The sequence below is a fragment of the Denticeps clupeoides genome, unplaced genomic scaffold, assembly GCF_900700375.1.
Source record: "Denticeps clupeoides unplaced genomic scaffold, fDenClu1.1, whole genome shotgun sequence".
NCBI lineage: Eukaryota > Metazoa > Chordata > Actinopteri > Clupeiformes > Denticipitidae > Denticeps > Denticeps clupeoides.
The window spans coordinates 1-24,842 of NW_021630046.1; the positions used below are offsets into that span (position 1 = coordinate 1).

The 24,842-nt window shown below is 42.4% G+C and overlaps 33 non-coding genes and 29 pseudogenes across 33 annotated transcripts; all 62 read left to right on the plus strand.

Annotated features, from left to right (window-relative positions):
• The first annotated feature begins 91 nt into the window (after positions 1 to 91).
• Positions 92 to 210, plus strand: LOC114781492 (uncharacterized; annotated as a pseudogene).
• A 144-nt stretch (positions 211 to 354) lies between these two features.
• LOC114781503 (uncharacterized) lies at positions 355 to 473 on the plus strand (annotated as a pseudogene).
• Positions 474 to 616: 143 nt separating this feature from the next.
• LOC114781455 (uncharacterized) lies at positions 617 to 735 on the plus strand (annotated as a pseudogene).
• Positions 736 to 883: 148 nt separating this feature from the next.
• LOC114781456 (uncharacterized) lies at positions 884 to 1,001 on the plus strand (annotated as a pseudogene).
• A 145-nt stretch (positions 1,002 to 1,146) lies between these two features.
• Positions 1,147 to 1,265, plus strand: LOC114781483 (5S ribosomal RNA). Its single transcript, XR_003747693.1, has one exon. It is a non-coding gene; the product is annotated as a 5S ribosomal RNA (ribosomal RNA).
• Positions 1,266 to 1,410: 145 nt separating this feature from the next.
• Positions 1,411 to 1,529, plus strand: LOC114781500 (5S ribosomal RNA). The gene has a single exon (XR_003747698.1). It is a non-coding gene; the product is annotated as a 5S ribosomal RNA (ribosomal RNA).
• A 141-nt stretch (positions 1,530 to 1,670) lies between these two features.
• LOC114781475 (5S ribosomal RNA) lies at positions 1,671 to 1,789 on the plus strand. The gene has a single exon (XR_003747686.1). It is a non-coding gene; the product is annotated as a 5S ribosomal RNA (ribosomal RNA).
• Positions 1,790 to 1,933: 144 nt separating this feature from the next.
• Positions 1,934 to 2,052, plus strand: LOC114781482 (5S ribosomal RNA). Its single transcript, XR_003747692.1, has one exon. It is a non-coding gene; the product is annotated as a 5S ribosomal RNA (ribosomal RNA).
• Positions 2,053 to 2,196: 144 nt separating this feature from the next.
• On the plus strand, positions 2,197 to 2,315 carry LOC114781497 (uncharacterized; annotated as a pseudogene).
• Positions 2,316 to 2,459: 144 nt separating this feature from the next.
• Positions 2,460 to 2,578, plus strand: LOC114781451 (uncharacterized; annotated as a pseudogene).
• Positions 2,579 to 2,722: 144 nt separating this feature from the next.
• On the plus strand, positions 2,723 to 2,841 carry LOC114781499 (uncharacterized; annotated as a pseudogene).
• Positions 2,842 to 2,986: 145 nt separating this feature from the next.
• Positions 2,987 to 3,105, plus strand: LOC114781504 (uncharacterized; annotated as a pseudogene).
• A 144-nt stretch (positions 3,106 to 3,249) lies between these two features.
• LOC114781450 (uncharacterized) lies at positions 3,250 to 3,368 on the plus strand (annotated as a pseudogene).
• A 144-nt stretch (positions 3,369 to 3,512) lies between these two features.
• On the plus strand, positions 3,513 to 3,631 carry LOC114781447 (uncharacterized; annotated as a pseudogene).
• A 142-nt stretch (positions 3,632 to 3,773) lies between these two features.
• On the plus strand, positions 3,774 to 3,892 carry LOC114781485 (5S ribosomal RNA). The gene has a single exon (XR_003747695.1). It is a non-coding gene; the product is annotated as a 5S ribosomal RNA (ribosomal RNA).
• A 145-nt stretch (positions 3,893 to 4,037) lies between these two features.
• On the plus strand, positions 4,038 to 4,156 carry LOC114781444 (uncharacterized; annotated as a pseudogene).
• A 144-nt stretch (positions 4,157 to 4,300) lies between these two features.
• Positions 4,301 to 4,419, plus strand: LOC114781467 (5S ribosomal RNA). The gene has a single exon (XR_003747678.1). It is a non-coding gene; the product is annotated as a 5S ribosomal RNA (ribosomal RNA).
• A 144-nt stretch (positions 4,420 to 4,563) lies between these two features.
• Positions 4,564 to 4,682, plus strand: LOC114781445 (uncharacterized; annotated as a pseudogene).
• A 144-nt stretch (positions 4,683 to 4,826) lies between these two features.
• Positions 4,827 to 4,945, plus strand: LOC114781468 (5S ribosomal RNA). Its single transcript, XR_003747679.1, has one exon. It is a non-coding gene; the product is annotated as a 5S ribosomal RNA (ribosomal RNA).
• An 8,348-nt stretch (positions 4,946 to 13,293) lies between these two features.
• On the plus strand, positions 13,294 to 13,412 carry LOC114781452 (uncharacterized; annotated as a pseudogene).
• Positions 13,413 to 13,557: 145 nt separating this feature from the next.
• Positions 13,558 to 13,676, plus strand: LOC114781488 (uncharacterized; annotated as a pseudogene).
• Positions 13,677 to 14,028: 352 nt separating this feature from the next.
• Positions 14,029 to 14,147, plus strand: LOC114781469 (5S ribosomal RNA). The gene has a single exon (XR_003747680.1). It is a non-coding gene; the product is annotated as a 5S ribosomal RNA (ribosomal RNA).
• A 145-nt stretch (positions 14,148 to 14,292) lies between these two features.
• On the plus strand, positions 14,293 to 14,411 carry LOC114781501 (uncharacterized; annotated as a pseudogene).
• A 144-nt stretch (positions 14,412 to 14,555) lies between these two features.
• LOC114781473 (5S ribosomal RNA) lies at positions 14,556 to 14,674 on the plus strand. The gene has a single exon (XR_003747684.1). It is a non-coding gene; the product is annotated as a 5S ribosomal RNA (ribosomal RNA).
• A 145-nt stretch (positions 14,675 to 14,819) lies between these two features.
• Positions 14,820 to 14,937, plus strand: LOC114781496 (uncharacterized; annotated as a pseudogene).
• Positions 14,938 to 15,082: 145 nt separating this feature from the next.
• On the plus strand, positions 15,083 to 15,201 carry LOC114781458 (5S ribosomal RNA). The gene has a single exon (XR_003747669.1). It is a non-coding gene; the product is annotated as a 5S ribosomal RNA (ribosomal RNA).
• A 145-nt stretch (positions 15,202 to 15,346) lies between these two features.
• LOC114781505 (uncharacterized) lies at positions 15,347 to 15,465 on the plus strand (annotated as a pseudogene).
• A 144-nt stretch (positions 15,466 to 15,609) lies between these two features.
• LOC114781443 (5S ribosomal RNA) lies at positions 15,610 to 15,728 on the plus strand. Its single transcript, XR_003747666.1, has one exon. It is a non-coding gene; the product is annotated as a 5S ribosomal RNA (ribosomal RNA).
• A 145-nt stretch (positions 15,729 to 15,873) lies between these two features.
• On the plus strand, positions 15,874 to 15,992 carry LOC114781498 (uncharacterized; annotated as a pseudogene).
• A 144-nt stretch (positions 15,993 to 16,136) lies between these two features.
• Positions 16,137 to 16,254, plus strand: LOC114781502 (uncharacterized; annotated as a pseudogene).
• Positions 16,255 to 16,398: 144 nt separating this feature from the next.
• Positions 16,399 to 16,517, plus strand: LOC114781466 (5S ribosomal RNA). The gene has a single exon (XR_003747677.1). It is a non-coding gene; the product is annotated as a 5S ribosomal RNA (ribosomal RNA).
• Positions 16,518 to 16,661: 144 nt separating this feature from the next.
• LOC114781459 (5S ribosomal RNA) lies at positions 16,662 to 16,780 on the plus strand. The gene has a single exon (XR_003747670.1). It is a non-coding gene; the product is annotated as a 5S ribosomal RNA (ribosomal RNA).
• Positions 16,781 to 16,925: 145 nt separating this feature from the next.
• Positions 16,926 to 17,044, plus strand: LOC114781460 (5S ribosomal RNA). The gene has a single exon (XR_003747671.1). It is a non-coding gene; the product is annotated as a 5S ribosomal RNA (ribosomal RNA).
• Positions 17,045 to 17,189: 145 nt separating this feature from the next.
• LOC114781449 (5S ribosomal RNA) lies at positions 17,190 to 17,308 on the plus strand. The gene has a single exon (XR_003747667.1). It is a non-coding gene; the product is annotated as a 5S ribosomal RNA (ribosomal RNA).
• A 143-nt stretch (positions 17,309 to 17,451) lies between these two features.
• On the plus strand, positions 17,452 to 17,570 carry LOC114781461 (5S ribosomal RNA). The gene has a single exon (XR_003747672.1). It is a non-coding gene; the product is annotated as a 5S ribosomal RNA (ribosomal RNA).
• Positions 17,571 to 17,714: 144 nt separating this feature from the next.
• LOC114781484 (5S ribosomal RNA) lies at positions 17,715 to 17,833 on the plus strand. The gene has a single exon (XR_003747694.1). It is a non-coding gene; the product is annotated as a 5S ribosomal RNA (ribosomal RNA).
• Positions 17,834 to 17,977: 144 nt separating this feature from the next.
• LOC114781477 (5S ribosomal RNA) lies at positions 17,978 to 18,096 on the plus strand. Its single transcript, XR_003747688.1, has one exon. It is a non-coding gene; the product is annotated as a 5S ribosomal RNA (ribosomal RNA).
• A 144-nt stretch (positions 18,097 to 18,240) lies between these two features.
• On the plus strand, positions 18,241 to 18,359 carry LOC114781465 (5S ribosomal RNA). Its single transcript, XR_003747676.1, has one exon. It is a non-coding gene; the product is annotated as a 5S ribosomal RNA (ribosomal RNA).
• A 144-nt stretch (positions 18,360 to 18,503) lies between these two features.
• On the plus strand, positions 18,504 to 18,623 carry LOC114781487 (uncharacterized; annotated as a pseudogene).
• A 144-nt stretch (positions 18,624 to 18,767) lies between these two features.
• LOC114781490 (uncharacterized) lies at positions 18,768 to 18,886 on the plus strand (annotated as a pseudogene).
• Positions 18,887 to 19,031: 145 nt separating this feature from the next.
• On the plus strand, positions 19,032 to 19,149 carry LOC114781493 (uncharacterized; annotated as a pseudogene).
• Positions 19,150 to 19,293: 144 nt separating this feature from the next.
• On the plus strand, positions 19,294 to 19,412 carry LOC114781472 (5S ribosomal RNA). The gene has a single exon (XR_003747683.1). It is a non-coding gene; the product is annotated as a 5S ribosomal RNA (ribosomal RNA).
• A 144-nt stretch (positions 19,413 to 19,556) lies between these two features.
• On the plus strand, positions 19,557 to 19,675 carry LOC114781491 (uncharacterized; annotated as a pseudogene).
• Positions 19,676 to 19,819: 144 nt separating this feature from the next.
• LOC114781476 (5S ribosomal RNA) lies at positions 19,820 to 19,938 on the plus strand. The gene has a single exon (XR_003747687.1). It is a non-coding gene; the product is annotated as a 5S ribosomal RNA (ribosomal RNA).
• A 144-nt stretch (positions 19,939 to 20,082) lies between these two features.
• Positions 20,083 to 20,201, plus strand: LOC114781462 (5S ribosomal RNA). The gene has a single exon (XR_003747673.1). It is a non-coding gene; the product is annotated as a 5S ribosomal RNA (ribosomal RNA).
• Positions 20,202 to 20,345: 144 nt separating this feature from the next.
• On the plus strand, positions 20,346 to 20,465 carry LOC114781474 (5S ribosomal RNA). Its single transcript, XR_003747685.1, has one exon. It is a non-coding gene; the product is annotated as a 5S ribosomal RNA (ribosomal RNA).
• Positions 20,466 to 20,609: 144 nt separating this feature from the next.
• On the plus strand, positions 20,610 to 20,728 carry LOC114781463 (5S ribosomal RNA). Its single transcript, XR_003747674.1, has one exon. It is a non-coding gene; the product is annotated as a 5S ribosomal RNA (ribosomal RNA).
• A 144-nt stretch (positions 20,729 to 20,872) lies between these two features.
• LOC114781464 (5S ribosomal RNA) lies at positions 20,873 to 20,991 on the plus strand. Its single transcript, XR_003747675.1, has one exon. It is a non-coding gene; the product is annotated as a 5S ribosomal RNA (ribosomal RNA).
• A 144-nt stretch (positions 20,992 to 21,135) lies between these two features.
• LOC114781478 (5S ribosomal RNA) lies at positions 21,136 to 21,254 on the plus strand. The gene has a single exon (XR_003747689.1). It is a non-coding gene; the product is annotated as a 5S ribosomal RNA (ribosomal RNA).
• A 144-nt stretch (positions 21,255 to 21,398) lies between these two features.
• LOC114781479 (5S ribosomal RNA) lies at positions 21,399 to 21,517 on the plus strand. The gene has a single exon (XR_003747690.1). It is a non-coding gene; the product is annotated as a 5S ribosomal RNA (ribosomal RNA).
• A 145-nt stretch (positions 21,518 to 21,662) lies between these two features.
• On the plus strand, positions 21,663 to 21,781 carry LOC114781495 (uncharacterized; annotated as a pseudogene).
• A 145-nt stretch (positions 21,782 to 21,926) lies between these two features.
• Positions 21,927 to 22,045, plus strand: LOC114781470 (5S ribosomal RNA). Its single transcript, XR_003747681.1, has one exon. It is a non-coding gene; the product is annotated as a 5S ribosomal RNA (ribosomal RNA).
• Positions 22,046 to 22,191: 146 nt separating this feature from the next.
• On the plus strand, positions 22,192 to 22,310 carry LOC114781446 (uncharacterized; annotated as a pseudogene).
• Positions 22,311 to 22,454: 144 nt separating this feature from the next.
• LOC114781471 (5S ribosomal RNA) lies at positions 22,455 to 22,573 on the plus strand. Its single transcript, XR_003747682.1, has one exon. It is a non-coding gene; the product is annotated as a 5S ribosomal RNA (ribosomal RNA).
• A 144-nt stretch (positions 22,574 to 22,717) lies between these two features.
• Positions 22,718 to 22,836, plus strand: LOC114781453 (uncharacterized; annotated as a pseudogene).
• A 145-nt stretch (positions 22,837 to 22,981) lies between these two features.
• On the plus strand, positions 22,982 to 23,100 carry LOC114781457 (5S ribosomal RNA). The gene has a single exon (XR_003747668.1). It is a non-coding gene; the product is annotated as a 5S ribosomal RNA (ribosomal RNA).
• A 144-nt stretch (positions 23,101 to 23,244) lies between these two features.
• Positions 23,245 to 23,364, plus strand: LOC114781494 (uncharacterized; annotated as a pseudogene).
• Positions 23,365 to 23,509: 145 nt separating this feature from the next.
• LOC114781489 (5S ribosomal RNA) lies at positions 23,510 to 23,628 on the plus strand. Its single transcript, XR_003747697.1, has one exon. It is a non-coding gene; the product is annotated as a 5S ribosomal RNA (ribosomal RNA).
• Positions 23,629 to 23,773: 145 nt separating this feature from the next.
• On the plus strand, positions 23,774 to 23,892 carry LOC114781480 (5S ribosomal RNA). The gene has a single exon (XR_003747691.1). It is a non-coding gene; the product is annotated as a 5S ribosomal RNA (ribosomal RNA).
• Positions 23,893 to 24,036: 144 nt separating this feature from the next.
• LOC114781448 (uncharacterized) lies at positions 24,037 to 24,155 on the plus strand (annotated as a pseudogene).
• A 143-nt stretch (positions 24,156 to 24,298) lies between these two features.
• Positions 24,299 to 24,417, plus strand: LOC114781486 (5S ribosomal RNA). Its single transcript, XR_003747696.1, has one exon. It is a non-coding gene; the product is annotated as a 5S ribosomal RNA (ribosomal RNA).
• Positions 24,418 to 24,561: 144 nt separating this feature from the next.
• On the plus strand, positions 24,562 to 24,680 carry LOC114781454 (uncharacterized; annotated as a pseudogene).
• The last annotated feature ends 162 nt before the right edge of the window (positions 24,681 to 24,842 follow it).

A 24,842-nucleotide genomic window follows, 5' to 3' on the forward strand; every position in this document is an offset into this window, starting at 1 on the left:
TTTTTTCTAAAGTAAGTTAAGAGGTTTTTTCACTCTGTGATTTGTTTTCAAGCCTAGGTTGTTTAAAGTCCAAGATGTTCAAGCAGAGATTGCGTACGGCCATACCAGCCCAAGAACGCCCGGTCTCGTCTGATCTCGGAAGGTAAGAAGGCTTGGGCCTGGTTAGTACTTGGATTGGAGACCTCCTGGGAATACCAGGTGCTGTAAGCTTTAACTGTTGAAAAACTTTTGAAAAATGAAGTTTTTTGCATTGCTTTGTTAGTTTTTTTCTAAAGTAAGTTAAGAGGTATTTTCACTCCGTGATATGTTTTCAAGCCTAGGTTTTTTAAAGTCCAAGATTTTCAAGCAGAGACTGCTTACGGCCATACCAGCCCAAGAACGCCCGGTCTCATCTGATTTCGGAAGCTAAGAAGGCTTGGGCCTGTTTAGAACTTGGATGGGAGACCTCCTGGGAATACCAGGTTCTGTAAGCTTTAACTGTTGAAAAACTTTTTAAAATGAAGTTTTTGCATCGCTTGTTAGTTTTTTTCTAAACTAAGTTAAGATGTATTTTCACTCTGTGATATGTTTTGCATGCCTAGGTTGTTTTAAGTCCAATGATTTTCAAACAGAGATTGCTTACGGCATACCAGCCCAAGAGCGCCCGGTCTCGTCTGATTTTCGGAAGCTAAGAAGGCTTGGGCCTGGTTAGTACTTGGATGGGAGAACTCCTGGGAATACCAGGTTCTGTAAGCTTTTAAGTGTTGAAAAACTTTTTAAAATGAAGTTTTTTTTTGCATCGCTTTGTTAGTTTTTTTCTAAGTAAGTTAAGAGGTATTTTTCACTCTGTGATATGTTTCCAAGCCTAGGGTTGTTTAAAGTTCAAGATTTTCAAGCAGATATTGCTTACGGCCATACCAGCCAAGAACGCCCGGTCTCGTCTGATCTCGGAAGCTAAGAAAGGCTTGGGCCTGTTTAGAACTTGGATGGGAGACCTCTGGGAATACCAGGTTCTGTAAGCTTTACCTGTTGAAAAACGTTTTAAAATGAAGTTTTTTTGCATCTCTTTGTTAGTTTTTTTTCTAAAGAAAGTTAAGAGGTATTTTCACTCTGTGATATGTTTTCAAGCCTAGGTTGTTTAAAGTCCAAGATTTTCAAGCAGAGATTGCTTACGGCCATACCAGCCCAAGAACACCCGGTCTCGTCTGATCTCAGAAGCTAAGAAGGCTTGGGCCTGGTTAGTACTTGGATGGGAGACCTCCTGGGAATAACAGGTTCTGTAAGCTTTAACTGTTGAAAAACGTTTTAAAATGAAGTTTTTTTTGCATCGCTTTGTTAGTTTTTTTCTAAAGTAACTTCAGAGGTATTTTCACTCTGTGATATGTTTTCAAGCCTAGATTGTTTAAAGTCCAAGATTTTCAAGCAGAGATTGCTTACGGCCATACCAGCCCAAGAACACCCGGTCTCGTCTGATCTCAGAAGCTAAGAAGGCTTGGGCCTGGTTAGTACTTGGATGGGAGACCTCCTGGGAATACCAGGTGCTGTAAGCTTCAACTGTTGAAAAACGTTTTAAATGAAGTTTTTTTTGCATCGCTTGGTAGTTTTTTTCTAAGTAAGTTAAGAGGTATTTTCCCTCTGTGATATGTTTTCAAGCCTAGGTAGTTTAAAGTCCAAGATTTTCAAGCAGAGATGCTTACGGCCATACCAGCCCAAGAACGCCCGGTCTCGTCTGATTTCGGAAGCTAAGAAGGCTTGGGCCTGGTTAGTACTTGGATGGGAGACCTCCTGGGAATACCAGGTTCTGTAAGCTTTAAGTGTTGAAAAACTTTTTAAAATGAAGTTTTTTTCATCGCTTTGTTAGTTTTTTTTCTAAAGTAAGTTAAGAGGTATTTTCACTCCGTGATATGTTTTCAAGCCTAGGTTTTTTAAAGTCCAAGATTTTCAAGCAGAGATTGCTTACGGCCATACCAGCCCAAGAACGCCCGGTCTCGTCTGATTTCGGAAGCTAAGAAGGCTTGGGCCTGGTTAGTACTTGGATTGGAGACCTCCTGGGAATACCAGGTGCTGTAAGCTTTAACTGTTGAAAAACTTTTGAAAAATGAAGTTTTTTGCATTGCTTTGTTAGTTTTTTTCTAAAGTAAGTTAAGAGGTATTTTCACTCCGTGATATGTTTTCAAGCCTAGGTTTTTTAAAGTCCAAGATTTTCAAGCAGAGACTGCTTACGGCCATACCAGCCCAAGAACGCCCGGTCTCATCTGATTTCGGAAGCTAAGAAGGCTTGGGCCTGGTTAGAACTTGGATGGGAGACCTCCTGGGAATACCAGGTTCTGTAAGCTTTAACTGTTGAAAAACTTTAAAAAAGAAGTTTTTTTTGCATCGCTTTGTTATTTTTTTTCTAAAGTAAGTTAAGAGGTATTTTCACTCTGTGATATGTTTTCAAGCCTAGGTTGTTTAAAGTCCAAGATTTTCAAGCAGAGATTGCTTACGGCCATACCAGCCCAAGAACGCACGGTCTCGTCTGATTTCGGAAGCTAAGAAGGCTTGGACCTGGTTAGTACTTCGATGGGAGACCTCCTGGAAATACCAGGTTCTGTAAGCTTTAACGGTTGAAAAACTTTTTAAAATGAAGTTTTTTTGCATCGCTTTGTTAGATTTTTTCTAAAGTAAGTTAAGAGGTATTTTCACTCTGTGATATGTTTCCAAGCCTAGGTTGTTTAAAGTTCAAGATTTTCAAGCAGATATTGCTTACGGCCATACCAGCCCAAGAACGCCCGGTCTCGTCTGATCTCGGAAGCTAAGAAGGCTTGGGCCTGTTTAGAACTTGGATGGGAGACCTCCTGGGAATACCAGGTTCTGTAAGCTTTACCTGTTGAAAAACGTTTTAAAATGAAGTTTTTTTGCATCTCTTTGTTAGTTTTTTTTCTAAAGAAAGTTAAGAGGTATTTTCACTCTGTGATATGTTTTCAAGCCTAGGTTGTTTAAAGTCCAAGATTTTCAAGCAGAGATTGCTTACGGCCATACCAGCCCAAGAACGCCCGGTCTCGTCTGATCTCGGAAGCTAAGAAGGCTTGGGCCTGGTTAGTACTTGGATGGGAGACCTCCTGGAGATAGCAGGTTCTGTAAGCTTTAACTTTTGAAAAACTTTTTAAAATGAAGTTTTTTTTGCATCGCTTTGTTAGTTTTTTCTAAAGTAAGTTAAGAGGTATTTTCACTCTGTGATATGTTTTCAAGCCTAGGTTGTTTAAAGTTTAAGATTTTCAAGCAGAGATTGCTTACGGCCATACCAACCCAAGAACGCCCGGTCTCGTCTGATTTCGGAAGCTAAGAAGGCTTGGGCCTGGTTAGTACTTGGATTGGAGACCTCCTGGGAATACCAGGTTCTGTAAGCTTTAAGTGTTGAAAAACTTTTTAAAATGAAGTTTTTTTGCATCGCTTTGTTAGTTTTTTTCTAAAGTAAGTTAAGAGGTATTTTCACTCTGTGATATGTTTTCAAGCCTAGGTTGTTTAAAGTTTAAGATTTGCAAGCAGAGATTGCTTACGGCCATACCAGCCCAAGAACGCCCGGTCTTGTCTGATTTCGGAAGCTAAGAAGGCTTGGGCCAGGTTAGTACTTGGATGGGAGACCTCCTGGAAATAGCAGGTTCTGTAAGCTTTAACTTTTGAAAAACTTTTTAAAATGAAGTTTTTTTGCATCGCTTTGTTAGTTTTTTCTAAAGTAAGTAAGAGGTATTTTCACTCTGTGATATGTTTTCAAGCCTAGGTTGTTTAAAGTTTAAGATTTTCAAGCAGAGATTGCTTACGGCCACACCAGCCCAAGAACGCCCGGTCTCGTCTGATTTCGGAAGCTAAGAAGGCTTGGGCCTGGTTAGTACTTGGATGGGAGACCTCCTGGGAATACCAGGTTCTGTAAGCTTTAAGTGTTGAAAAACTTTTAAAATGAAGTTTTTTTTGCATCGCTTTGTTAGTTTTTTTTCTAAAGTAAGTTAAGAGATATTTTCATTCTGTGATATGTTTTCAAGCCTAGGTTGTTTAAAGTCCAAGATTTTCAATCAGAGATTGCTTACGGCCATACCAGCCCAAGAACGCCCGGTCTCGTCTGATCTCGAAAGCTAAGAAGGCTTGGGCCTGGTTAGTACTTGGATGGGAGTTCTCCTGGGAAAACCAGATTCTGTAAGCTTTAACTGTTGAAAAACTTTTTCAAATGAAGCTTTTTTGCATCGCTTTGTTAGTTTTTTTCTAAAGTAAGTTAAGAGGTATTTTCACTCTGTGATATGTTTCCAAGCCTAGGTTGTTTAAAGTTCAAGATTTTCAAGCAGATATTGCTTACGGCCATACCAGCCCAAGAACGCCCGGTCTCGTCTGATCTCGGAAGCTAAGAAGGCTTGGGCCTGGTTAGAACTTGGATGGGAGACCTCCTGGGAATACCAGGTGCTGTAAGCTTTAACTGTTGAAAAACTTTTTAAAATGAATTTTTATTGCATCGCTTTGTTAGTTTTTTTCTAAAGTAAGTTAAGAGGTATTTTCATTCTGTGATATGTTTTCAAGCCTAGGTTGTTTAAAGTCCAAGATTTTCAAGCAGAGATTGCTTACGGCCATACCAGCCCAAGAACGCCCGGTCTCGTCTGATCTCGAAAGCTAAGAAGGCTTGGGCCTGGTTAGTACTTGGATGGGAGTTCTCCTGGGAAAACCAGATTCTGTAAGCTTTAACTGTTGAAAAACTTTTTAAAATGAAGCTTTTTTGCATCGCTTTGTTAGTTTTTTTCTAAAGTAAGTTAAGAGGTATTTTCACTCTGTGATATGTTTCCAAGCCTAGGTTGTTTAAAGTTCAAGTTTTTCAAGCAGATATTGCTTACGGCCATACCAGCCCAAGAACGCCCGGTCTCGTCTGATCTCGGAAGCTAAGAAGGCTTGGGCCTGGTTAGAACTTGGATGGGAGACCTCCTGGGAATACCAGGTGCTGTAAGCTTTAACTGTTGAAAAACTTTTTAAAATGAATTTTTATTGTGTAACGGATGCACACCAGCATCCAATCACCCATGCACATCAGTTGGTGTCAAAAGAGAGATTTTATTTCTGTGGGAACACAGCAGGGTACAGTCAGTGGCTAACGATCACACGCGTCACGGCCCTCCTCTCATCCCCTCTCTGCTCCCGCAGCACACTGAGGCAACTGCCAGTCAATACAAATATGATTAAATAAAAAAACAAAAAATAAATAAATAAACCCACCACATGAATTCAACCAGTAACTCAATCATTAAATGATATATATTAAACTATTTACAGGTGAGCCAACAGTGACATTAAACAACAGTAAAACAACAGTAAAATACAAAAATACAATTTAAAAAAAGAAAATGACGATCGTATAGTGGCTACGTTACATACATTTCACATTTAACATACCTGTGGGAACACAGCAGGGTACAGTCAGTGGCTAACGATCACACGCGTCACGGCCCTCCTCTCATCCTACGAAACACATGCTTCTGCTAACACGTGGCGGCAAATAAAATTTCTTTTTTTTCTTTTTTAGAACCGCGCGTGTGGCACAACGCCGCACGCGCTTATAATACACAGCATAATACCAACAACATGACATAACTTTAATAACTTTAATACACCTATATACAACACATGATATGGAGAACACTGCACGCGCGTCTCACCCCTCTCTGCTCCCGCAGCACACTGAGGTAACTGCACGTGAACGTGAGCTATAGAGTGCGCCATTAATGTAACCCTGACCACACAAACAATGTGGAACCAAAATTTTCGTTCCCACCCACAAATACACAGAAAAAACACATGAACACCGTAGCTTACAATTACAATAAGTTTTGTTGGAGTTCACGACATACATACAATTATCTTACATAACATCCCGGCCACATACTCCCCCCTGAACTTCACAAAACTTATTCAGTAAGGTAAGTAGCTCAATGACACAATGCTATGAACCCGGTCATCCATACAACCATCGTCTACTATGCGACACATATGTCTCCCACTTACAGGGAAAATGACAGAGGATAACTGGCCAGGTTCTCCTCCATCACTTGCTAAAGAGGTGCCCCATACACCACTCACTACTACGAACAGGATAACTTCATTAACTGTGTGTCTTAATGGATCTACAATTAATGCCAATCACATGGGACATTGATTACGATGACAGGAGATTCACAATCCCACTAACTGATCTTTCCATAGGTACACTTTTCTGTGTCATGTTATGAATCAATCGGCTTACCGGCTTCACTATTCTCCCTACTCTCGTCCTAATCTGGGATATAGTGGTTGCTTGGGACGTAACCTCATCAGACAAAGGGGTTGTGGAGGGTACAACCATAACTGAGTCAGCAGGAACACTCGGGCTTTCAGTCTCAATATCATGGTTGCTATTTGAGGCACTGTCATCACAAGGTGAGTTGTTCACAGGTAGGGAAACAGGTTCTGACACTTCCAATCCTGAAGGCACTTGTGGATCTTCAGCACAACCAACTGTGTCGGTAACTTCAGCCACCCAATTAACGGTACGCACAGCACTGTCTATGACCGAATCTAGAACAGATTGAGTTCCTCCAGAATTCTCGCTATGCACCTGGCTGACTTCAGGCTCACTGGTGAAAGAACACTCATCTCCAACTTCAAGCGGGAGGAAATTTGCTTGCAGGAGTAAGTTGCGGTGAACTACTTTCACATGTCCCGAGCTGGTGTTCCTGACATGGTAGACATGGCACCTGGGGTCCTTAGATTCCACAATGTAAGGAGTAGATTCCCACTTGTCTGCCAGTTTCCTGCGTCCACGTTCTCCCTTGTTTGCCAAAAGGACTTGGTCTCCTACCTCAATGTCGCAGCCTTTGATTCTCCGATTGTACAATTCAGCTTGATGACGTTGACTATCCGTTGCATTCGCTTGTGCAACCAACAAAGCTTCCTTCAAGTCATCTCTCATCCTCTTGACAAAGCTGTCATAATCCACATGATTATTGTCTCTTTCAACGTTATGAAACATAACGTCAACCGGTAGACGTGGAATTCTTCCAAACATGAGGTAGAATGGTGCGTAGCCCGTGGACTCATGGGCTGTACAGTTGTATGCGAAAGTCAAGGTCTGCAACACTTGAGGCCACTTCTGCTTAGCTCTGGGGGGTAAAGCTCTGATCATGCCACCTAACGTTCTGTTAAAGCGCTCAGCTTGACCGTTTCCCATCGGATGATATGCAGTGGTTCTTGACTTCATGACTCCAGCTACCTGCATGAGCTCTTGAATCAGCTGGCTCTCGAAATTAGCACCTTGATCCGAGTGTATCCTCTCTGGGAATCCATATATACAGAAATAACGGTCCCACAGCTGTCGTGCTACCTGCTTAGCTGACTGGTCTCTACACGGGAAGGCATGCGCCATTTTGGTGAAGTGATCTGTTACTACCAAAACATCCACGCTTCTTCCATTCGAATCTTCTGCTGACCAGAAATCCATGCAAACAAGTTCCAACGGCCTCGTGGTTCTAATACTTTCCAAGGGCGCTCTGCCTTCTGGCTCCGGTGTCTTGCTAACCACGCATCGTCTACAACACTTGACATGCTCACGAACATCCTGTTCCATTCCAACCCAAAAGAACCGCTGTCTTGCCAAGTACAGGGTCCTGGCTTGACCTTGGTGTCCAGCAGTGTCATGAACTCCTTCCAGAACATCCTTAATAAGTGATGACGGAACAATGAATTGGTGTCTTTTCTTCCCTGTCAGAAAGTCTTTACTGGCTCTATACAATATGCCATCCAACATCTTCAGTTTCTCCCACTGTTTCAAAGCTTTAAGTACCTTGTATGTCTCCTTAGCACGCTCCCTACGTGAAGGTCTTCTGCCACGGGCCACGTAGACAAGAATACGGGAAAGGGTAGCATCCTCGGCTTGCTTTTCCTGCAAATCCCGGAGGGAGAATGAATGCAAGGGCACTTGACCAGATGGTACTAGCTGTTCCACGTCCTGTGCTAACCAAGAGATCACTCTTCCTTCAGGTCCCTTGTTCCACTCCATGCAGCCAGTCAATAAAGCAGACACTTCCTCACTGCCGAGTGAACGACGCTGCAGATTTTCAAAGGAGGAAGGTTCTACCAAGGCCTGACAGTTATTGCTTAGCCTAAAAGTGTCCTGAATCAAGTCTTCCTTAAGCTGTTCGGCCTCCTTCAACAATGCTCTGTAAGGTTCTTCCACCAATCTCACACTGACCTGTGGTTTCACAAACGGCTGTCGGCTGAGCGCGTCAGCCACTACATTTCGGCTGCCAGGTATGTATCGGATGTTAAAATCATAAGGAGCTAACTTGGCGACCCACCTCTGTTCACATGCATCCAACTTGGGCTTTGTCAGGATGTATGTCAGTGGATTGTTATCCGTCCAAACAGTGAATGGGTGACCTTTCAGCCAGTGTCCGAATTTGTCACAAACAGCCCACTTCAATGCCAGGAATTCCAGTCGGTGAGCGGGATAGTTAAGCTGGGCACGAGTAAGTGCTTTGCTGGCAAAGGCTATTGGTTGAGCCTTGCTCCCGTCTTCTGGGGCCTGTGACAGTACGGCGCCCAATCCATCCAAAGAAGCATCCGTGGAAAGAACGAACGGCCGACTGAAGTCTGGATGTGCAAGTACAACCGAATTCAGGAGTGCTGACTTCAGCTGCAGGAACGCTTCTCTGTGCTCCTGCCCCCAATCACTTGGTTTTAACTTTTTGAATGAAGCAGCTCCTCTTGGGTTCCCTTTCCTTCCTCTAGGAGCTGCAGTCAACATGAAGAGTGGTTTGGCAATTCTAGAACAGTTCTGTATAAATCTTTGATAATACATCACCATGCCGAGAAATGATTTTATCTTCCGCTGACATGGTGTGACAGCATCATCCCTCATGAGATCCACTTCTCCCATATCACAGATGGCGCTGATTTTGTCGGGATCTGCAGCAACACCGGCCCTGTCTACCACATGACCAAGAAACCTTACACTGCGCCGGAGGAAATAGCACTTCTTTGGAGCTAGCTTCAGCCCATGGGCACTCAGTCGATTGAAGACCATCTCCAATCGTTCCAAAGCTTCCTCCTCACTTGGAGCATACACCAACAAATCATCTAGGTAGCAGAGCAAGGTCAAAAAGTTTTGATCCCCGAACACGCCCATCATCAGACGCATAAAGCTGGCAGGGCTGTTACACAGACCCTGTGGAAGCCTGTTGAACTCGTAGAGGCCCATTGGTGTCGTGAAAGCAGTTAGCTTCTTGTCCTCTTCTGCCATTGCAACGTTATAGAAGCCGGACGTCAGGTCCATGGTACTGAATATGGCATTGCCGCCAAGGGCCGCCAGACAATCCGCTTGGTGGGGTAAAGGGTGTGCGTCTTTGATCGTTCGAGCATTCAGCCACCGGTAATCAACGCAGACGCGGAGATCACCGCTCTTCTTCCACACTAGTACCAGGGGAGAAGCCCATTCACTCTTGGACTTCCTGATGATCTCCCTTTCCTCCATATCAGTCAACACATGTCGGAGTTTCTGGTAGTGTGCAGGGGGTACACGCCTGTAGGGTAGCCTGAACGGTCTGTCGTCGGACAGGTGGATATGATGGACTATGTCCCTAGCCTTCCCACAATCAAGCTTATCCTTGGAGAACACACTCTCGTACTTCTTGATCAATTGCAGCAATTTGATTTTCCAATCCAGCGTCACTTCACAGGAATCGATGTCCAAATCTTTCAATCCCATTCGCTGTAGATCATTGCTAATGCTGGAGCTTGAGTCAGCTCGTAATGTTTGGTTATGTAATTTGGCTGTCACACCAAGTGACTGCTTGATGTCCCCATCAAGATCTTCTACAGCCACACATGGGTAGACATCGGCCAGTTTTGTGTTCCGTTTAAGAGTTATGGGCGAGTGACCTGCGTTCAAAACCTTAACTGGCACCCATCTGTCCCCTGTCATGGTAGCTATGACTCTACCAATAATTACCTCCTTCTTGTGGGTCTGTGCTCTTGGTGGTTCGATGACGATGGTACTTCCTTCAGACACTGGGGAGGTCACCGGTAACTTAGCCCACACCAGATGTTCATGCTCTGGAAGTAGCGTGACAGCACGGGCCAGTTTAGCAGTTCCAATGACATCAGGTATTTCACTTCCTTTCCAACGATTGAGGCCAGACAGCATGTTCATGAAATGGGAAACCTCTGGGTTCCCTGGGGCCTCAGGCTGTGCGACACAGCGCCAGTAAGACGACATCTGCTTCATTTGAGACTGTAGGTACTTGATGACATTCGTGCCCAAAATCAGCTCATCCTGCTGTCCGGGTACTACTAATGTGGGCACGCAGACTGTGTGACCATACACTTCCATATCTACATCGTGCACCTGCTTAGGACGGACTTGGACACCTCCACAGCCTACAAGGACAACATCAGTAGGTACTGTACTCTGGGCTGTGATCAACCCTGCATCCAGCAGTCTCTGTTCAGCCTCTTCGCTCATAGTACACGCCATGGATCCACTGTCCAGCAGAGCATGCAATGAGACTTTCTTTTCCACAATAACATCCACATAGAACAGACTGTCTACTTTGTCCAATTTCATTACGTTCTGAAACACCACCATCGTGTGGTCGGGAGTAGCTGCAACCATTTCTTCAAACTCAGACATGGCATCACCAGTATTGAGGGTCCCTTTTCCTGTACTCACATTGTCCCCTCCCGAATGTGAGTAATTCAGTTTTCCTGGTTCTGTGATCGATTAACAGACTGGACAGCGCGTTTAGTTGTCCCAGGGCAATCCCTTCGTTGATGTCCAGTTTCAAAGCAGACGAGGCATCTCTTCTCCTTCATACAGTGTGTACGAGTGGAATGTGACTTATCACTACACACCTGGCAGGTAGCACGCTGGTCCCACGAGAAGGATGAGGGCCTGGCTGGAGCAACAGTGGGGAACTGGCTCGTTCTTTCGAGTACCTTCTCTAACATGTCGAGAACACGCTCCAGCGTACCTGACTCTGTAACAGCACTTCCACTTGTCTTGGCATCACTTGACTTGACTGGGACACACTGCGCTACATTAGCGTGAGCATACCCACCATCGCTGGTGGCAGCCGGGTCAGTGACGGCCATGGCAGTAGCCACCTGGAATGAGCGAGGCTTGTGCATGCCTAGAAGAAGCTTCTTTGCTTGGATCTCTCTCTGATTCTCGTCAATGGCTTCCTGCACCTCGATCACAGTCCATTTACCTATGGGTTTGCACTTGAACACACTAGAAAGTTCGACATCTGGGCAGTTTCTGATGAACATCATCGCTATTTCAGCATCCATATTCTCCATTCTGCTTCCTTGTTGGTCCAAATATTTGCTGGCTATTTCAGCTGCTGTGTTCAGCCTCACCCAGTAGTCAACAGGGGTCTCTTGAGCAGTGGGCAGTGTAGAATAGAAGTCGGCCAACGGTAGGCATGACACTGGAGTTTCGCTAAAGTAGCGTCTCAAGGTGCAGTAAATTGCTTCGGGGTTGACAGTAGCATTATGTGAATTGTTACTTTTGAGAGTTACCTTGACAATGCTCTTTGCTCTGCCCATCAGGTGTTCCAGAATCTCATCGATTTTTTCAGGTTGTGCACACTCTTTCTTTCGCAGGTACGCTTCCATCTGGTCGATCCATTCTTGGATGGAGCAGCTGTCTCTTCCATCACCACGGAAGATGGGTGGCTCCTTCACTTTGGATTTAACAATCAAGCTGACTTGAGATAAATCAAGGGTTTTACTGGCAGGTTCGGTTCTAGTGTCACCCAGCGGTGGTGACTGGCATGACTGCACGGGGGTCTGACTAGCTAACAACCGATTAATGACAGAGTCTCCAATCAGGTCACATAACTGTTGTGTGGCAAAATCATTGCTAATAGCTGGAGTGGAGAACCTGGGTCTAGCAATAGGTGTCTCAGTGCATGGTTGTGTGTCACCTACTGGTGAAGTATGGACCTCTGTGGGATGACTAATGCCTGGCGATCCCACCCCTAAAAATCTAGGTAACCCTCGGCCACGCCCCAAACCCAACATGAGAGCATCAGATACTTCTAACCTATCACTGGACATATTGGGTTGATATTACACAATGGATGATAACCAAATAAAAGAAGGTTCACTATGTACACAACACCACTATTAGAACTGATATGCAGCAGACCGTAACACAGTAGGTTCGGAACACTTCTGTCTTGGTGCTTCCAGCTTCACCAGCATGCACTCGGTCCCGGCGATCGGCGATGGCTGATCAGGTGCATCCGGGTCACGGCACCAGTTTTATGTAACGGATGCACACCAGCATCCAATCACCCATGCACATCAGTTGGTGTCAAAAGAGAGATTTTATTTCTGTGGGAACACAGCAGGGTACAGTCAGTGGCTAACGATCACACGCGTCACGGCCCTCCTCTCATCCCCTCTCTGCTCCCGCAGCACACTGAGGCAACTGCCAGTCAATACAAATATGATTAAATAAAAAAACAAAAAATAAATAAATAAACCCACCACATGAATTCAACCAGTAACTCAATCATTAAATGATATATATTAAACTATTTACAGGTGAGCCAACAGTGACATTAAACAACAGTAAAACAACAGTAAAATACAAAAATACAATTTAAAAAAAGAAAATGACGATCGTATAGTGGCTACGTTACATACATTTCACATTTAACATACCTGTGGGAACACAGCAGGGTACAGTCAGTGGCTAACGATCACACGCGTCACGGCCCTCCTCTCATCCTACGAAACACATGCTTCTGCTAACACGTGGCGGCAAATAAAATTTCTTTTTTTTCTTTTTTAGAACCGCGCGTGTGGCACAACGCCGCACGCGCTTATAATACACAGCATAATACCAACAACATGACATAACTTTAATAACTTTAATACACCTATATACAACACATGATATGGAGAACACTGCACGCGCGTCTCACCCCTCTCTGCTCCCGCAGCACACTGAGGTAACTGCACGTGAACGTGAGCTATAGAGTGCGCCATTAATGTAACCCTGACCACACAAACAATGTGGAACCAAAATTTTCGTTCCCACCCACAAATACACAGAAAAAACACATGAACACCGTAGCTTACAATTACAATAAGTTTTGTTGGAGTTCACGACATACATACAATTATCTTACATAACATCCCGGCCACAATTGCATCGCTTTGTTAGTTTTTTTCTAAAGTAAGTTCAGAGGTATTTTCACTCTGTGATATGTTTTCAAGCCTAGGTTGTTTAAAGTCCAAGATTTTCAAGCAGAGAGTGCTTACGGCCATACCATCCCAAGAACGCCTTGTCTCGTCTGATCTCGGAAGCTAAGAAGCCTTGGGCCTGGTTAGTACTTGGATGGGAGACCTCCTGGGAATACTAGGTGCTGTAAGCTTCAACTGTTGAAAAACGTTTTAAAATGAAGTTTTTTTGCATCGCTTTGTTAGTTTTTTTTCTAAAGAAAGTTAAGAGATATTTAAACTCTGTGATATGTTTCCAAGCCTAGGTTGTTTAAAGTTCAAGTTTTTCAAGCAGAGATTGCTTACGGACATACCAGCCCAAGAACGCCCGGTCTCGTCTGATCTCGGAAGCTAAGAAGGCTTGGGCCTGGTTAGAACTTGGATGGGAGACCTCCTGGGAATACCAGGTGCTGTAAGCTTCAACTGTTGAAAAACTTTTTAAAATGAAGTTTTTTTGCATCGCTTTGTTAGTTTTTTTCTAAACTAAGTTAAGAGGTATTTTCACTCTGTGATATGTTTTTATGCCGAGGTTGTTTAAAGTCCCAGATTTTCAAACAGAGATTGCTTACGGCCATACCAGCCCAAGAACGCCCGGTCTTGTCTGATTTCGGAAGCTAAGAAGGCTTGGGCCAGGTTGGGCCTGGTTTTCAAATGAAGCTTTTTTGCATCGCTTTGTTAGTTTTTTTCTAAAGTAAGTTAAGAGGTATTTTCACTCTGTGATATGTTTCCAAGCCTAGGTTGTTTAAAGTTCAAGATTTTCATGCAGATATTGCTTACGGCCATACCAGCCCAAGAACGCCCGGTCTCGTCTGATCTCGGAAGCTAAGAAGGCTTGGGCCTGGTTAGAACTTGGATGGGAGACCTCCTGGGAATACCAGGTGCTGTAAGCTTTAACTGTTGAAAAACTTTTTAAAATGAATTTTTATTGCATCGCTTTGTTAGTTTTTTTCTAAAGTAAGTTAAGAGGTATTTTCACTCTGTGATTATGTTTTCAAGCCTAGGTTGTTTAAAGTCCAAGATTTTCAAACAGAGATTGCTTACGGCCATACCAGCCCAAGAACGCCCGGTCTTGTCTGATCTCGGAAGCTAAGAAGGCTTGGGCCTGGTTAGTACTTGGATGGGAGACCTCCTGGGAATAACAGGTTCTGTAAGGTTTAACTGATTAAAAACTTTTTAAAATGAAGTTTTTTTGCATCGGTTTGTTAGTTTTTTTCTAAAGTAAGTTAAGAGGTATTTTCACTCTGTGATATGTTTTCAAGCCTAGGTTGTTTAAAGTTCAAGATTTTCAAGCAGAGATTGCTTACGGCCATACCAGCCCAAGAACGCCCGGTCTCGTCTGATCTCGGAAGCTAAGAAGGCTTGGGCCTGGTTTGTACTTGGATGGGAGACCTCCTGGGAATACCAGGTTCTGTAAGCTTTAACTGTTGAAAAACTTTTTAAAATGAAGTTTTTTTGCATCGCTTTGTTAGTTTTTTTTCTAAAGAAAGTTAAGAGATATTTAAACTCTGTGATATGTTTTCAAACCTAGGTTGTTTAAAGTCCAAGATTTTCAAGCAGAGATTGCTTATGGCCATACCAGCCCAAGAACGCCCGGTCTCGTCTGATCTCAGAAGCTAAGAGGGCTTGAGCCTGGTAGTACTTGGATGGGAGACCTCCTGGGAATACCAGGTGTTGTAAGCTTTAACTGTTGAAAAACTTTTTAAAATGAAGTTTTTTTTGCATCGCTTTGTTAGTTTTTTTCTAAAGTAAGTTAAGAGGTATTTTCACTCTGTGATATGTTTTCAAGCCTAGGTTGTTTAAAGTCCAAGATTTTCAAGCAGAGATTGCTTACGGCCATACCAGCCCAAGAACGCCCGGTCTCGTCTGATCTCGGAAGCTAAGAAGGCTTGGGCCTGGTTAGTACTTGGATGGGAGACCTCCTGGGAATACCAGGTTCTGTAAGCTTTAACTATTGAAAAACATTTTTAAAATGAAGTTTTTTTGCATCGCTTTGTTAGTTTTTTTCTAAAGTAAGTTAAGAGGTATTTTCACTCTGTGATATGTTTTCAAGCCTAGGTAGTTTAAAGTCCAAGATTTTCAAGAAGAGATTGCTTACGGCCATACCAGCCCAAGAACGCCCGGTCTCGTCTGATCTCAGAAGCTAAGAGGGCTTGAGCCTGGTTAGTACTTGGATGCGAGACCTCCTGGGAATACCAGGTTCTGTAAGCTTTAACTGTTGAAAAACGTTTTAAAATGAAGTTTTTTTGCATCGCTTTGTTAGTTTTTTTCTAAAGTAAGTTAAGAGGTATTTTCACTCTGTGATATGTTTTCAAGCCTAGGTTGTTTAAAGTCCAAGATGTTCAAGCAGAGATTGCTTACGGCCATACCAGCCCAAGAACGCCCGGTCTCGTCTGATCTCGGAAGCTAAGAAGGCTTGGGCCTGGTTAGTACTTGGATGGGAGACCTCCTGGGAATACCAGGTGCTGTAAGCTTTAACTGTTGAAAAACTTTTGAAAAATGAAGTTTTTTTGCATCGCTTTGTTAGTTTTTTTCTAAAGTAAGTTAAGAGGTATTTTCACTCTGTGATATGTTTTCAAGCCTAGGTTGTTTAAAGTCCAAGATTTTCAAGCAGAGATTGCTTACGGCCATACCAGCCCAAGAACGCCCGGTCTCATCTGATTTCGGAAGCTAAGAAGGCTTGGGCCTGGTTAGAACTTGGATGGGAGACCTCCTGGGAATACCAGGTTCTGTAAGCTTTAACTGTTGAAAAACTTTTTAAAATGAAGTTTTTTTGCATCGCTTTGTTAGTTTTTTTCTAAAGTAAGTTAAGAGGTATTTTCACTCTGTGATATGTTTTCAAGCCTAGGTTGTTTAAAGTCCAAGATTTTCAAGCAGAGATTGCTTACGGCCATACCAGCCCAAGAACGCCCGGTCTCGTCTGATTTCGGAAGCTAAGAAGGCTTGGGCCTGGTTAGTACTTGGATGGGAGACCTCCTGGAATACCAGGTTCTGTAAGCTTTAACTGTTGAAAAACTTTTTAAAATGAAGTTTTTTTGCATCGCTTTGTTAGTTTTTTTCTAAAGTAAGTTAAGAGGTATTTTCACTCTGTGATATGTTTTCAAGCCTAGGTTGTTTAAAGTCCAAGATTTTCAAGCAGAGATTGCTTACGGCCATACCAGCCCAAGAACGCCCGGTCTCGTCTGATCTCGGAAGCTAAGAAGGCTTGGGCCTGGTTAGTACTTGGATGGGAGACCTCCTGGGAATACCAGGTGCTGTAAGCTTTAACTGTTGAAAAACTTTTTAAAATGAAGTTTTTTTGCATCGCTTTGTTAGTTTTTTTCTAAAGTAAGTTAAGAGGTATTTTCACTCTGTGATATGTTTTCAAGCCTAGGTTGTTTAAAGTCCAAGATTTTCAAGCAGAGATTGCTTACGGCCATACCAGCCCAAGAACGCCCGGTCTCGTCTGATCTCGGAAGCTAAGAAGGCTTGGGCCTGGTTAGTACTTGGATGGGAGACCTCCTGGGAATACCAGGTTCTGTAAGCTTTAACTGTTGAAAAACTTTTTAAAATGAAGTTTTTTTTGCATCGCTTTGTTAGTTTTTTTCTAAAGTAAGTTAAGAGGTATTTTCACTCTGTGATATGTTTTCAAGCCTAGGTTGTTTAAAGTCCAAGATTTTCAAGCAGAGATTGCTTACGGCCATACCAGCCCAAGAACGCCCGGTCTCGTCTGATCTCGGAAGCTAAGAAGGCTTGGGCCTGGTTAGTACTTGGATGGGAGACCTCCTGGGAATACCAGGTTCTGTAAGCTTTAACTGTTGAAAAACTTTTTAAAATGAAGTTTTTTTGCATCGCTTTGTTAGTTTTTTTTCTAAAGTAAGTTAAGAGGTATTTTCACTCTGTGATATGTTTTCAAGCCTAGGTTGTTTAAAGTCCAAGATTTTCAAGCAGAGATTGCTTACGGCCATACCAGCCCAAGAACGCCCGGTCTCGTCTGATCTCAGAAGCTAAGAAGGCTTGGGCCTGGTTAGTACTTGGATGGGAGACCTCCTGGGAATACCAGGTGCTGTAAGCTTAACTGTTGAAAAACTTTTTAAAATGAAGTTTTTTTGCATCGCTTTGTTAGTTTTTTTCTAAAGTAAGTTAAGAGGTATTTTCACTCTGTGATATGTTTTCAAGCCTAGGTTGTTTAAAGTCCAAGATTTTCAAGCAGAGATTGCTTACGGCCATACCAGCCCAAGAACGCCCGGTCTCGTCTGATCTCGGAAGCTAAGAAGGCTTGGGCCTGGTTAGTACTTGGATGGGAGACCTCCTGGGAATACCAGGTTCTGTAAGCTTTAACTGTTGAAAAACTTTTTAAAATGAAGTTTTTTTGCATCGCTTTGTTAGTTTTTTTCTAAAGTAAGTTAAGAGGTATTTTCACTCTGTGATATGTTTTCAAGCCTAGGTTGTTTAAAGTCCAAGATTTTCAAGCAGAGATTGCTTACGGCCATACCAGCCCAAGAACGCCCGGTCTCGTCTGATCTCAGAAGCTAAGAGGGCTTGAGCCTGGTTAGTACTTGGATGGGAGACCTCCTGGGAATACCAGGTTCTGTAAGCTTTAACTGTTGAAAAACTTTTTAAAATGAAGTTTTTTTGCATCGCTTTGTTAGTTTTTTTCTAAAGTAAGTTAAGAGGTATTTTCACTCTGTGATATGTTTTCAAGCCTAGGTTGTTTAAAGTCCAAGATGTTCAAGCAGAGATTGCTTACGGCCATACCAGCCCAAGAACGCCCGGTCTCGTCTGATCTCGGAAGCTAAGAAGGCTTGGGCCTGGTTAGTACTTGGATGGGAGACCTCCTGGGAATACCAGGTGCTGTAAGCTTTAACTGTTGAAAAACTTTTTAAAATGAAGTTTTTTTGCATCGCTTTGTTAGTTTTTTTCTAAAGTAAGTTAAGAGGTATTTTCACTCTGTGATATGTTTTCAAGCCTAGGTTGTTTAAAGTCCAAGATTTTCAAGCAGAGATTGCTTACGGCCATACCAGCCCAAGAACGCCCGGTCTCATCTGAATTCGGAAGCTAAGAAGGCTTGGGCCTGGTTAGTACTTGGATGGGAGACCTCCTGGGAATACCAGGTTCTGTAAGCTTTAACTGTTGAAAAACTTTTAAAAATGAAGTTTTTTTGCATCGCTTTGTTAGTTTTTTTCTAAAGTAAGTTAAGAGGTATTTTCACTCTGTGATATGTTTTCAAGCCTAGGTTGTTTAAAGTCCAAGATTTTCAAGCAGAGATTGCTTACGGCCATACCAGCCCAAGAACGCCCGGTCTCGTCTGATCTCGGAAGCTAAGAAGGCTTGGACCTGGTTAGTACTTGGATGGGAGACCTCCTGGGAAATACCAGGTTCTGTAAGCTTTAACTGTTGAAAAACTTTTTAAAATGAAGTTTTTTTGCATCGCTTTGTTAGTTTTTTTCTAAAGTAAGTTAAGAGGTATTTTCACTCTGTGATATGTTTTCAAGCCTAGGTTGTTTAAAGTTCAAGATTTTCAAGCAGATATTGCTTACGGCCATACCAGCCCAAGAACGCCCGGTCTCGTCTGATCTCGGAAGCTAAGAAGGCTTGGGCCTGGTTAGAACTTGGATGGGAGACCTCCTGGGAATACCAGGTTCTGTAAGCTTTAACTGTTGAAAAACTTTTTAAAATGAAGTTTTTTTGCATCTCTTTGTTAGTTTTTTTTCTAAAGTAAGTTAAGAGGTATTTTCACTCTGTGATATGTTTTCAAGCCTAGGTTGTTTAAAGTCCAAGATTTTCAAGCAGAGATTGCTTACGGCCATACCAGCCCAAGAACGCCCGGTCTCGTCTGATCTCGGAAGCTAAGAAGGCTTGGGCCTGGTTAGTACTTGGATGGGAGACCTCCTGGAATACCAGGTTCTGTAAGCTTTAACTGTTGAAAAACTTTTTAAAATGAAGTTTTTTTGCATCGCTTTGTTAGTTTTTTTCTAAAGTAAGTTAAGAGGTATTTTCACTCTGTGATATGTTTTCAAGCCTAGGTTGTTTAAAGTCCAAGATTTTCAAGCAGAGATTGCTTACGGCCATACCAGCCCAAGAACGCCCGGTCTCGTCTGAATTCGGAAGCTAAGAAGGCTTGGGCCTGGTTAGTACTTGGATGGGAGACCTCCTGGGAATACCAGGTTCTGTAAGCTTTAACTGTTGAAAAACTTTTTAAAATGAAGTTTTTTTGCATCGCTTTGTTAGTTTTTTTCTAAAGTAAGTTAAGAGGTATTTTCACTCTGTGATATGTTTTCAAGCCTAGGTTGTTTAAAGTCCAAGATTTTCAAGCAGAGATTGCTTACGGCCATACCAGCCCAAGAACGCCCGGTCTCGTCTGATTTCGGAAGCTAAGAAGGCTTGGGCCTGGTTAGTACTTGGATGGGAGACCTCCTGGGAATAGCAGGTTCTGTAAGCTTTAACTGTTGAAAAACTTTTTAAAATGAAGTTTTTTTGCATCGCTTTGTTAGTTTTTTTCTAAAGTAAGTTAAGAGGTATTTTCACTCTGTGATATGTTTTCAAGCCTAGGTTGTTTAAAGTTCAAGATTTTCAAGCAGAGATTGCTTACGGCCATACCAGCCCAAGAACGCCCGGTCTCGTCTGATTTCGGAAGCTAAGAAGGCTTGGGCCTGGTTAGTACTTGGATGGGAGACCTCCTGGGAATACCAGGTTCTGTAAGCTTTAAGTGTTGAAAAACTTTTTAAAATGAAGTTTTTTTGCATCGCTTTGTTAGTTTTTTTCTAAAGTAAGTTAAGAGGTATTTTCACTCTGTGATATGTTTTCAAGCCTAGGTTGTTTAAAGTCCAAGATTTTCAAGCAGAGATTGCTTACGGCCATACCAGCCCAAGAACGCCCGGTCTCGTCTGATCTCGGAAGCTAAGAAGGCTTGGGCCTGGTTAGTACTTGGATGGGAGACCTCCTGGGAATACCAGGTTCTGTAAGCTTTAACTGTTGAAAAACTTTTTAAAATGAAGTTTTTTTGCATCGCTTTGTTAGTTTTTTTCTAAAGTAAGTTAAGAGGTATTTTCACTCTGTGATATGTTTTCAAGCCTAGGTTGTTTAAAGTCCAAGATTTTCAAGCAGAGATTGCTTACGGCCATACCAGCCCAAGAACGCCCGGTCTCGTCTGATCTCGGAAGCTAAGAAGGCTTGGGCCTGGTTAGTAACTTGGATGGGAGACCTCCTGGGAATACCAGGTGCTGTAAGCTTTAACTGTTGAAAAACTTTTTAAAATGAAGTTTTTTTGCATCGCTTTGTTAGTTTTTTTCTAAAGTAAGTTAAGAGGTATTTTCACTCTGTGATATGTTTTCAAGCCTAGGTTGTTTAAAGTCCAAGATTTTCAAGCAGAGATTGCTTACGGCCATACCAGCCCAAGAACGCCCGGTCTCGTCTGATCTCGGAAGCTAAGAAGGCTTGGGCCTGGTTAGTACTTGGATGGGAGACCTCCTGGGAATACCAGGTTCTGTAAGCTTTAACTGTTGAAAAACTTTTTAAAATGAAGTTTTTTTGCATCGCTTTGTTAGTTTTTTTCTAAAGTAAGTTAAGAGGTATTTTCACTCTGTGATATGTTTTCAAGCCTAGGTTGTTTAAAGTCCAAGATTTTCAAGCAGAGATTGCTTACGGCCATACCAGCCCAAGAACGCCCGGTCTCGTCTGATCTCGGAAGCTAAGAAGGCTTGGGCCTGGTTAGTACTTGGATGGGAGACCTCCTGGGAATACCAGGTTCTGTAAGCTTTAACTGTTGAAAAACTTTTTAAAATGAAGTTTTTTTGCATCGCTTTGTTAGTTTTTTTCTAAAGTAAGTTAAGAGGTATTTTCACTCTGTGATATGTTTTCAAGCCTAGGTTGTTTAAAGTTCAAGATTTTCAAGCAGAGATTGCTTACGGCCATACCAGCCCAAGAACGCCCGGTCTCGTCTGATTTCGGAAGCTAAGAAGGCTTGGGCCTGGTTAGTACTTGGATGGGAGACCTCCTGGGAATACCAGGTTCTGTAAGCTTTAACTGTTGAAAAACTTTTTAAAATGAAGTTTTTTTGCATCGCTTTGTTAGTTTTTTTCTAAAGTAAGTTAAGAGGTATTTTCACTCTGTGATATGTTTTCAAGCCTAGGTTGTTTAAAGTTCAAGATTTTCAAGCAGAGATTGCTTACGGCCATACCAGCCCAAGAACGCCCGGTCTCGTCTGATTTCGGAAGCTAAGAAGGCTTGGGCCTGGTTAGTACTTGGATGGGAGACCTCCTGGGAATACCAGGTTCTGTAAGCTTTAAGTGTTGAAAAACTTTTTAAAATGAAGTTTTTTTGCATCGCTTTGTTAGTTTTTTTCTAAAGTAAGTTAAGAGATATTTTCACTTCTGTGATATGTTTTCAAGCCTAGGTTGTTTAAAGTCCAAGATTTTCAAGCAGAGATTGCTTACGGCCATACCAGCCCAAGAACGCCCGGTCTCGTCTGATCTCGAAAGCTAAGAAGGCTTGGGCCTGGTTAGTACTTGGATGGGAGTTCTCCTGGGAAAACCAGGTTCTGTAAGCTTTAACTGTTGAAAAACTTTTTTAAATGAAGCTTTTTTGCATCGCTTTGTTAGTTTTTTTTCTAAAGTAAGTTAAGAGGTATTTTCACTCTGTGATATGTTTTCAAGCCTAGGTTGTTTAAAGTTCAAGATTTTCAAGCAGATATTGCTTACGGCCATACCAGCCCAAGAACGCCCGGTCTCGTCTGATCTCGGAAGCTAAGAAGGCTTGGGCCTGGTTAGAACTTGGATGGGAGACCTCCTGGGAATACCAGGTGCTGTAAGCTTTAACTGTTGAAAAACTTTTTAAAATGAAGTTTTTTTTGCATCGCTTTGTTAGTTTTTTTCTAAAGTAAGTTAAGAGGTATTTTCACTTCTGTGATATGTTTTCAAGCCTAGGTTGTTTAAAGTCCAAGATTTTCAAGCAGAGATTGCTTACGGCCATACCAGCCCAAGAACGCCCGGTCTCGTCTGATCTCGAAAGCTAAGAAGGCTTGGGCCTGGTTAGTACTTGGATGGGAGTTCTCCTGGGAAAACCAGATTCTGTAAGCTTTAACTGTTGAAAAACTTTTTAAAATGAATCTTTTTTGCATCGCTTTGTTAGTTTTTTTCTAAAGTAAGTTAAGAGGTATTTTCACTCTGTGATATGTTTTCCAAGCCTAGGTTGTTTAAAGTTCAAGTTTTCAAGCAGATATTGCTTACGGCCATACCAGCCCAAGAACGCCCGGTCTCGTCTGATCTCGGAAGCTAAGAAGGCTTGGGCCTGGTTAGAACTTGGATGGGAGACCTCCTGGGAATACCAGGTGCTGTAAGCTTTAACTGTTGAAAAACTTTTTAAAATGAATTTTTATTGCATCGCTTTGTTAGTTTTTTTCTAAAGTAAGTTCAGAGGTATTTTCACTCTGTGATATGTTTTCAAGCCTAGGTTGTTTAAAGTCCAAGATTTTCAAGCAGAGAGTGCTTACGGCCATACCATCCCAAGAACGCCTTGTCTCGTCTGATCTCGGAAGCTAAGAAGCCTTGGGCCTGGTTAGTACTTGGATGGGAGACCTCCTGGGAATACTAGGTGCTGTAAGCTTCAACTGTTGAAAAACGTTTTAAAATGAAGTTTTTTTGCATCGCTTTGTTAGTTTTTTTTCTAAAGAAAGTTAAGAGATATTTAAACTCTGTGATATGTTTCCAAGCCTAGGTTGTTTAAAGTTCAAGATTTTCAAGCAGAGATTGCTTACGGACATACCAGCCCAAGAACGCCCGGTCTCGTCTGATCTCGGAAGCTAAGAAGGCTTGGGCCTGGTTAGTACTTGGATGGGAGACCTCCTGGGAATACCAGGTGCTGTAAGCTTTAACTGTTGAAAAACTTTTTAAAATGAAGTTTTTTTGCATCGCTTTGTTAGTTTTTTTTCTAAAGTAAGTTAAGAGGTATTTTCACTCGTGATATGTTTTCAAGCCTAGGTTGTTTAAAGTCCAAGATTTTCAAGCAGAGATTGCTTACGGCCATACCAGCCCAAGAACGCCCGGTCTCGTCTGATCTTCGGAAGCTAAGAAGGCTTGGGCCTGGTTAGTACTTGGATGGGAGACCTCCTGGGAATACCAGGTTCTGTAAGCTTTAACTGTTGAAAAACTTTTTAAAATGAAGTTTTTTTGCATCGCTTTGTTAGTTTTTTTTCTAAAGTAAGTTAAGAGGTATTTTCACTCTGTGATATGTTTTCAAGCCTAGGTTGTTTAAAGTCCAAGATTTTCAAGCAGAGATTGCTTACGGCCATACCAGCCCAAGAACGCCCGGTCTCGTCTGATCTCGGAAGCTAAGAAGGCTTGGGCCTGGTTAGTACTTGGATGGGAGACCTCCTGGGAATACCAGGTGCTGTAAGCTTTAACTGTTGAAAAACTTTTTAAAATGAATTTTTATTGCATCGCTTTGTTAGTTTTTTTCTAAAGTAAGTTAAGAGGTATTTTCACTCTGTGATTATGTTTTCAAGCCTAGGTTGTTTAAAGTCCAAGATTTTCAAACAGAGATTGCTTACGGCCATACCAGCCCAAGAACGCCCGGTCTTGTCTGATCTCGGAAGCTAAGAAGGCTTGGGCCTGGTTAGTACTTGGATGGGAGACCTCCTGGGAATACCAGGTTCTGTAAGCTTTAAGTGTTGAAAAACTTTTTAAAATGAAGTTTTTTTGCATCGCTTTGTTAGTTTTTTTCTAAAGTAAGTTAAGAGGTATTTTCACTCTGTGATATGTTTTCAAGCCTAGGTTGTTTAAAGTTTAAGATTTGCAAGCAGAGATTGCTTACGGCCATACCAGCCCAAGAACGCCCGGTCTTGTCTGATTTCGGAAGCTAAGAAGGCTTGGGCCAGGTTAGTACTTGGATGGGAGACCTCCTGGAAATAGCAGGTTCTGTAAGCTTTAACTTTTGAAAAACTTTTTAAAATGAAGTTTTTTTGCATCGCTTTGTTAGTTTTTTCTAAAGTAAGTTAAGAGGTATTTTCACTCTGTGATATGTTTTCAAGCCTAGGTTGTTTAAAGTTTAAGATTTTCAAGCAGAGATTGCTTACGGCCACACCAGCCCAAGAACGCCCGGTCTCGTCTGATTTCGGAAGCTAAGAAGGCTTGGGCCTGGTTAGTACTTGGATGGGAGACCTCCTGGGAATACCAGGTTCTGTAAGCTTTAAGTGTTGAAAAACTTTTTAAAATGAAGTTTTTTTGCATCGCTTTGTTAGTTTTTTTCTAAAGTAAGTTAAGAGATATTTTCATTCTGTGATATGTTTTCAAGCCTAGGTTGTTTAAAGTCCAAGATTTTCAATCAGAGATTGCTTACGGCCATACCAGCCCAAGAACGCCCGGTCTCGTCTGATCTCGAAAGCTAAGAAGGCTTGGGCCTGGTTAGTACTTGGTAGGGAGTTCTCCTGGGAAAACCAGATTCTGTAAGCTTTAACTGTTGAAAAACTTTTTCAAATGAAGCTTTTTTGCATCGCTTTGTTAGTTTTTTTCTAAAGTAAGTTAAGAGGTATTTTCACTCTGTGATATGTTTCCAAGCCTAGGTTGTTTAAAGTTCAAGATTTTCAAGCAGATATTGCTACGGCCATACCAGCC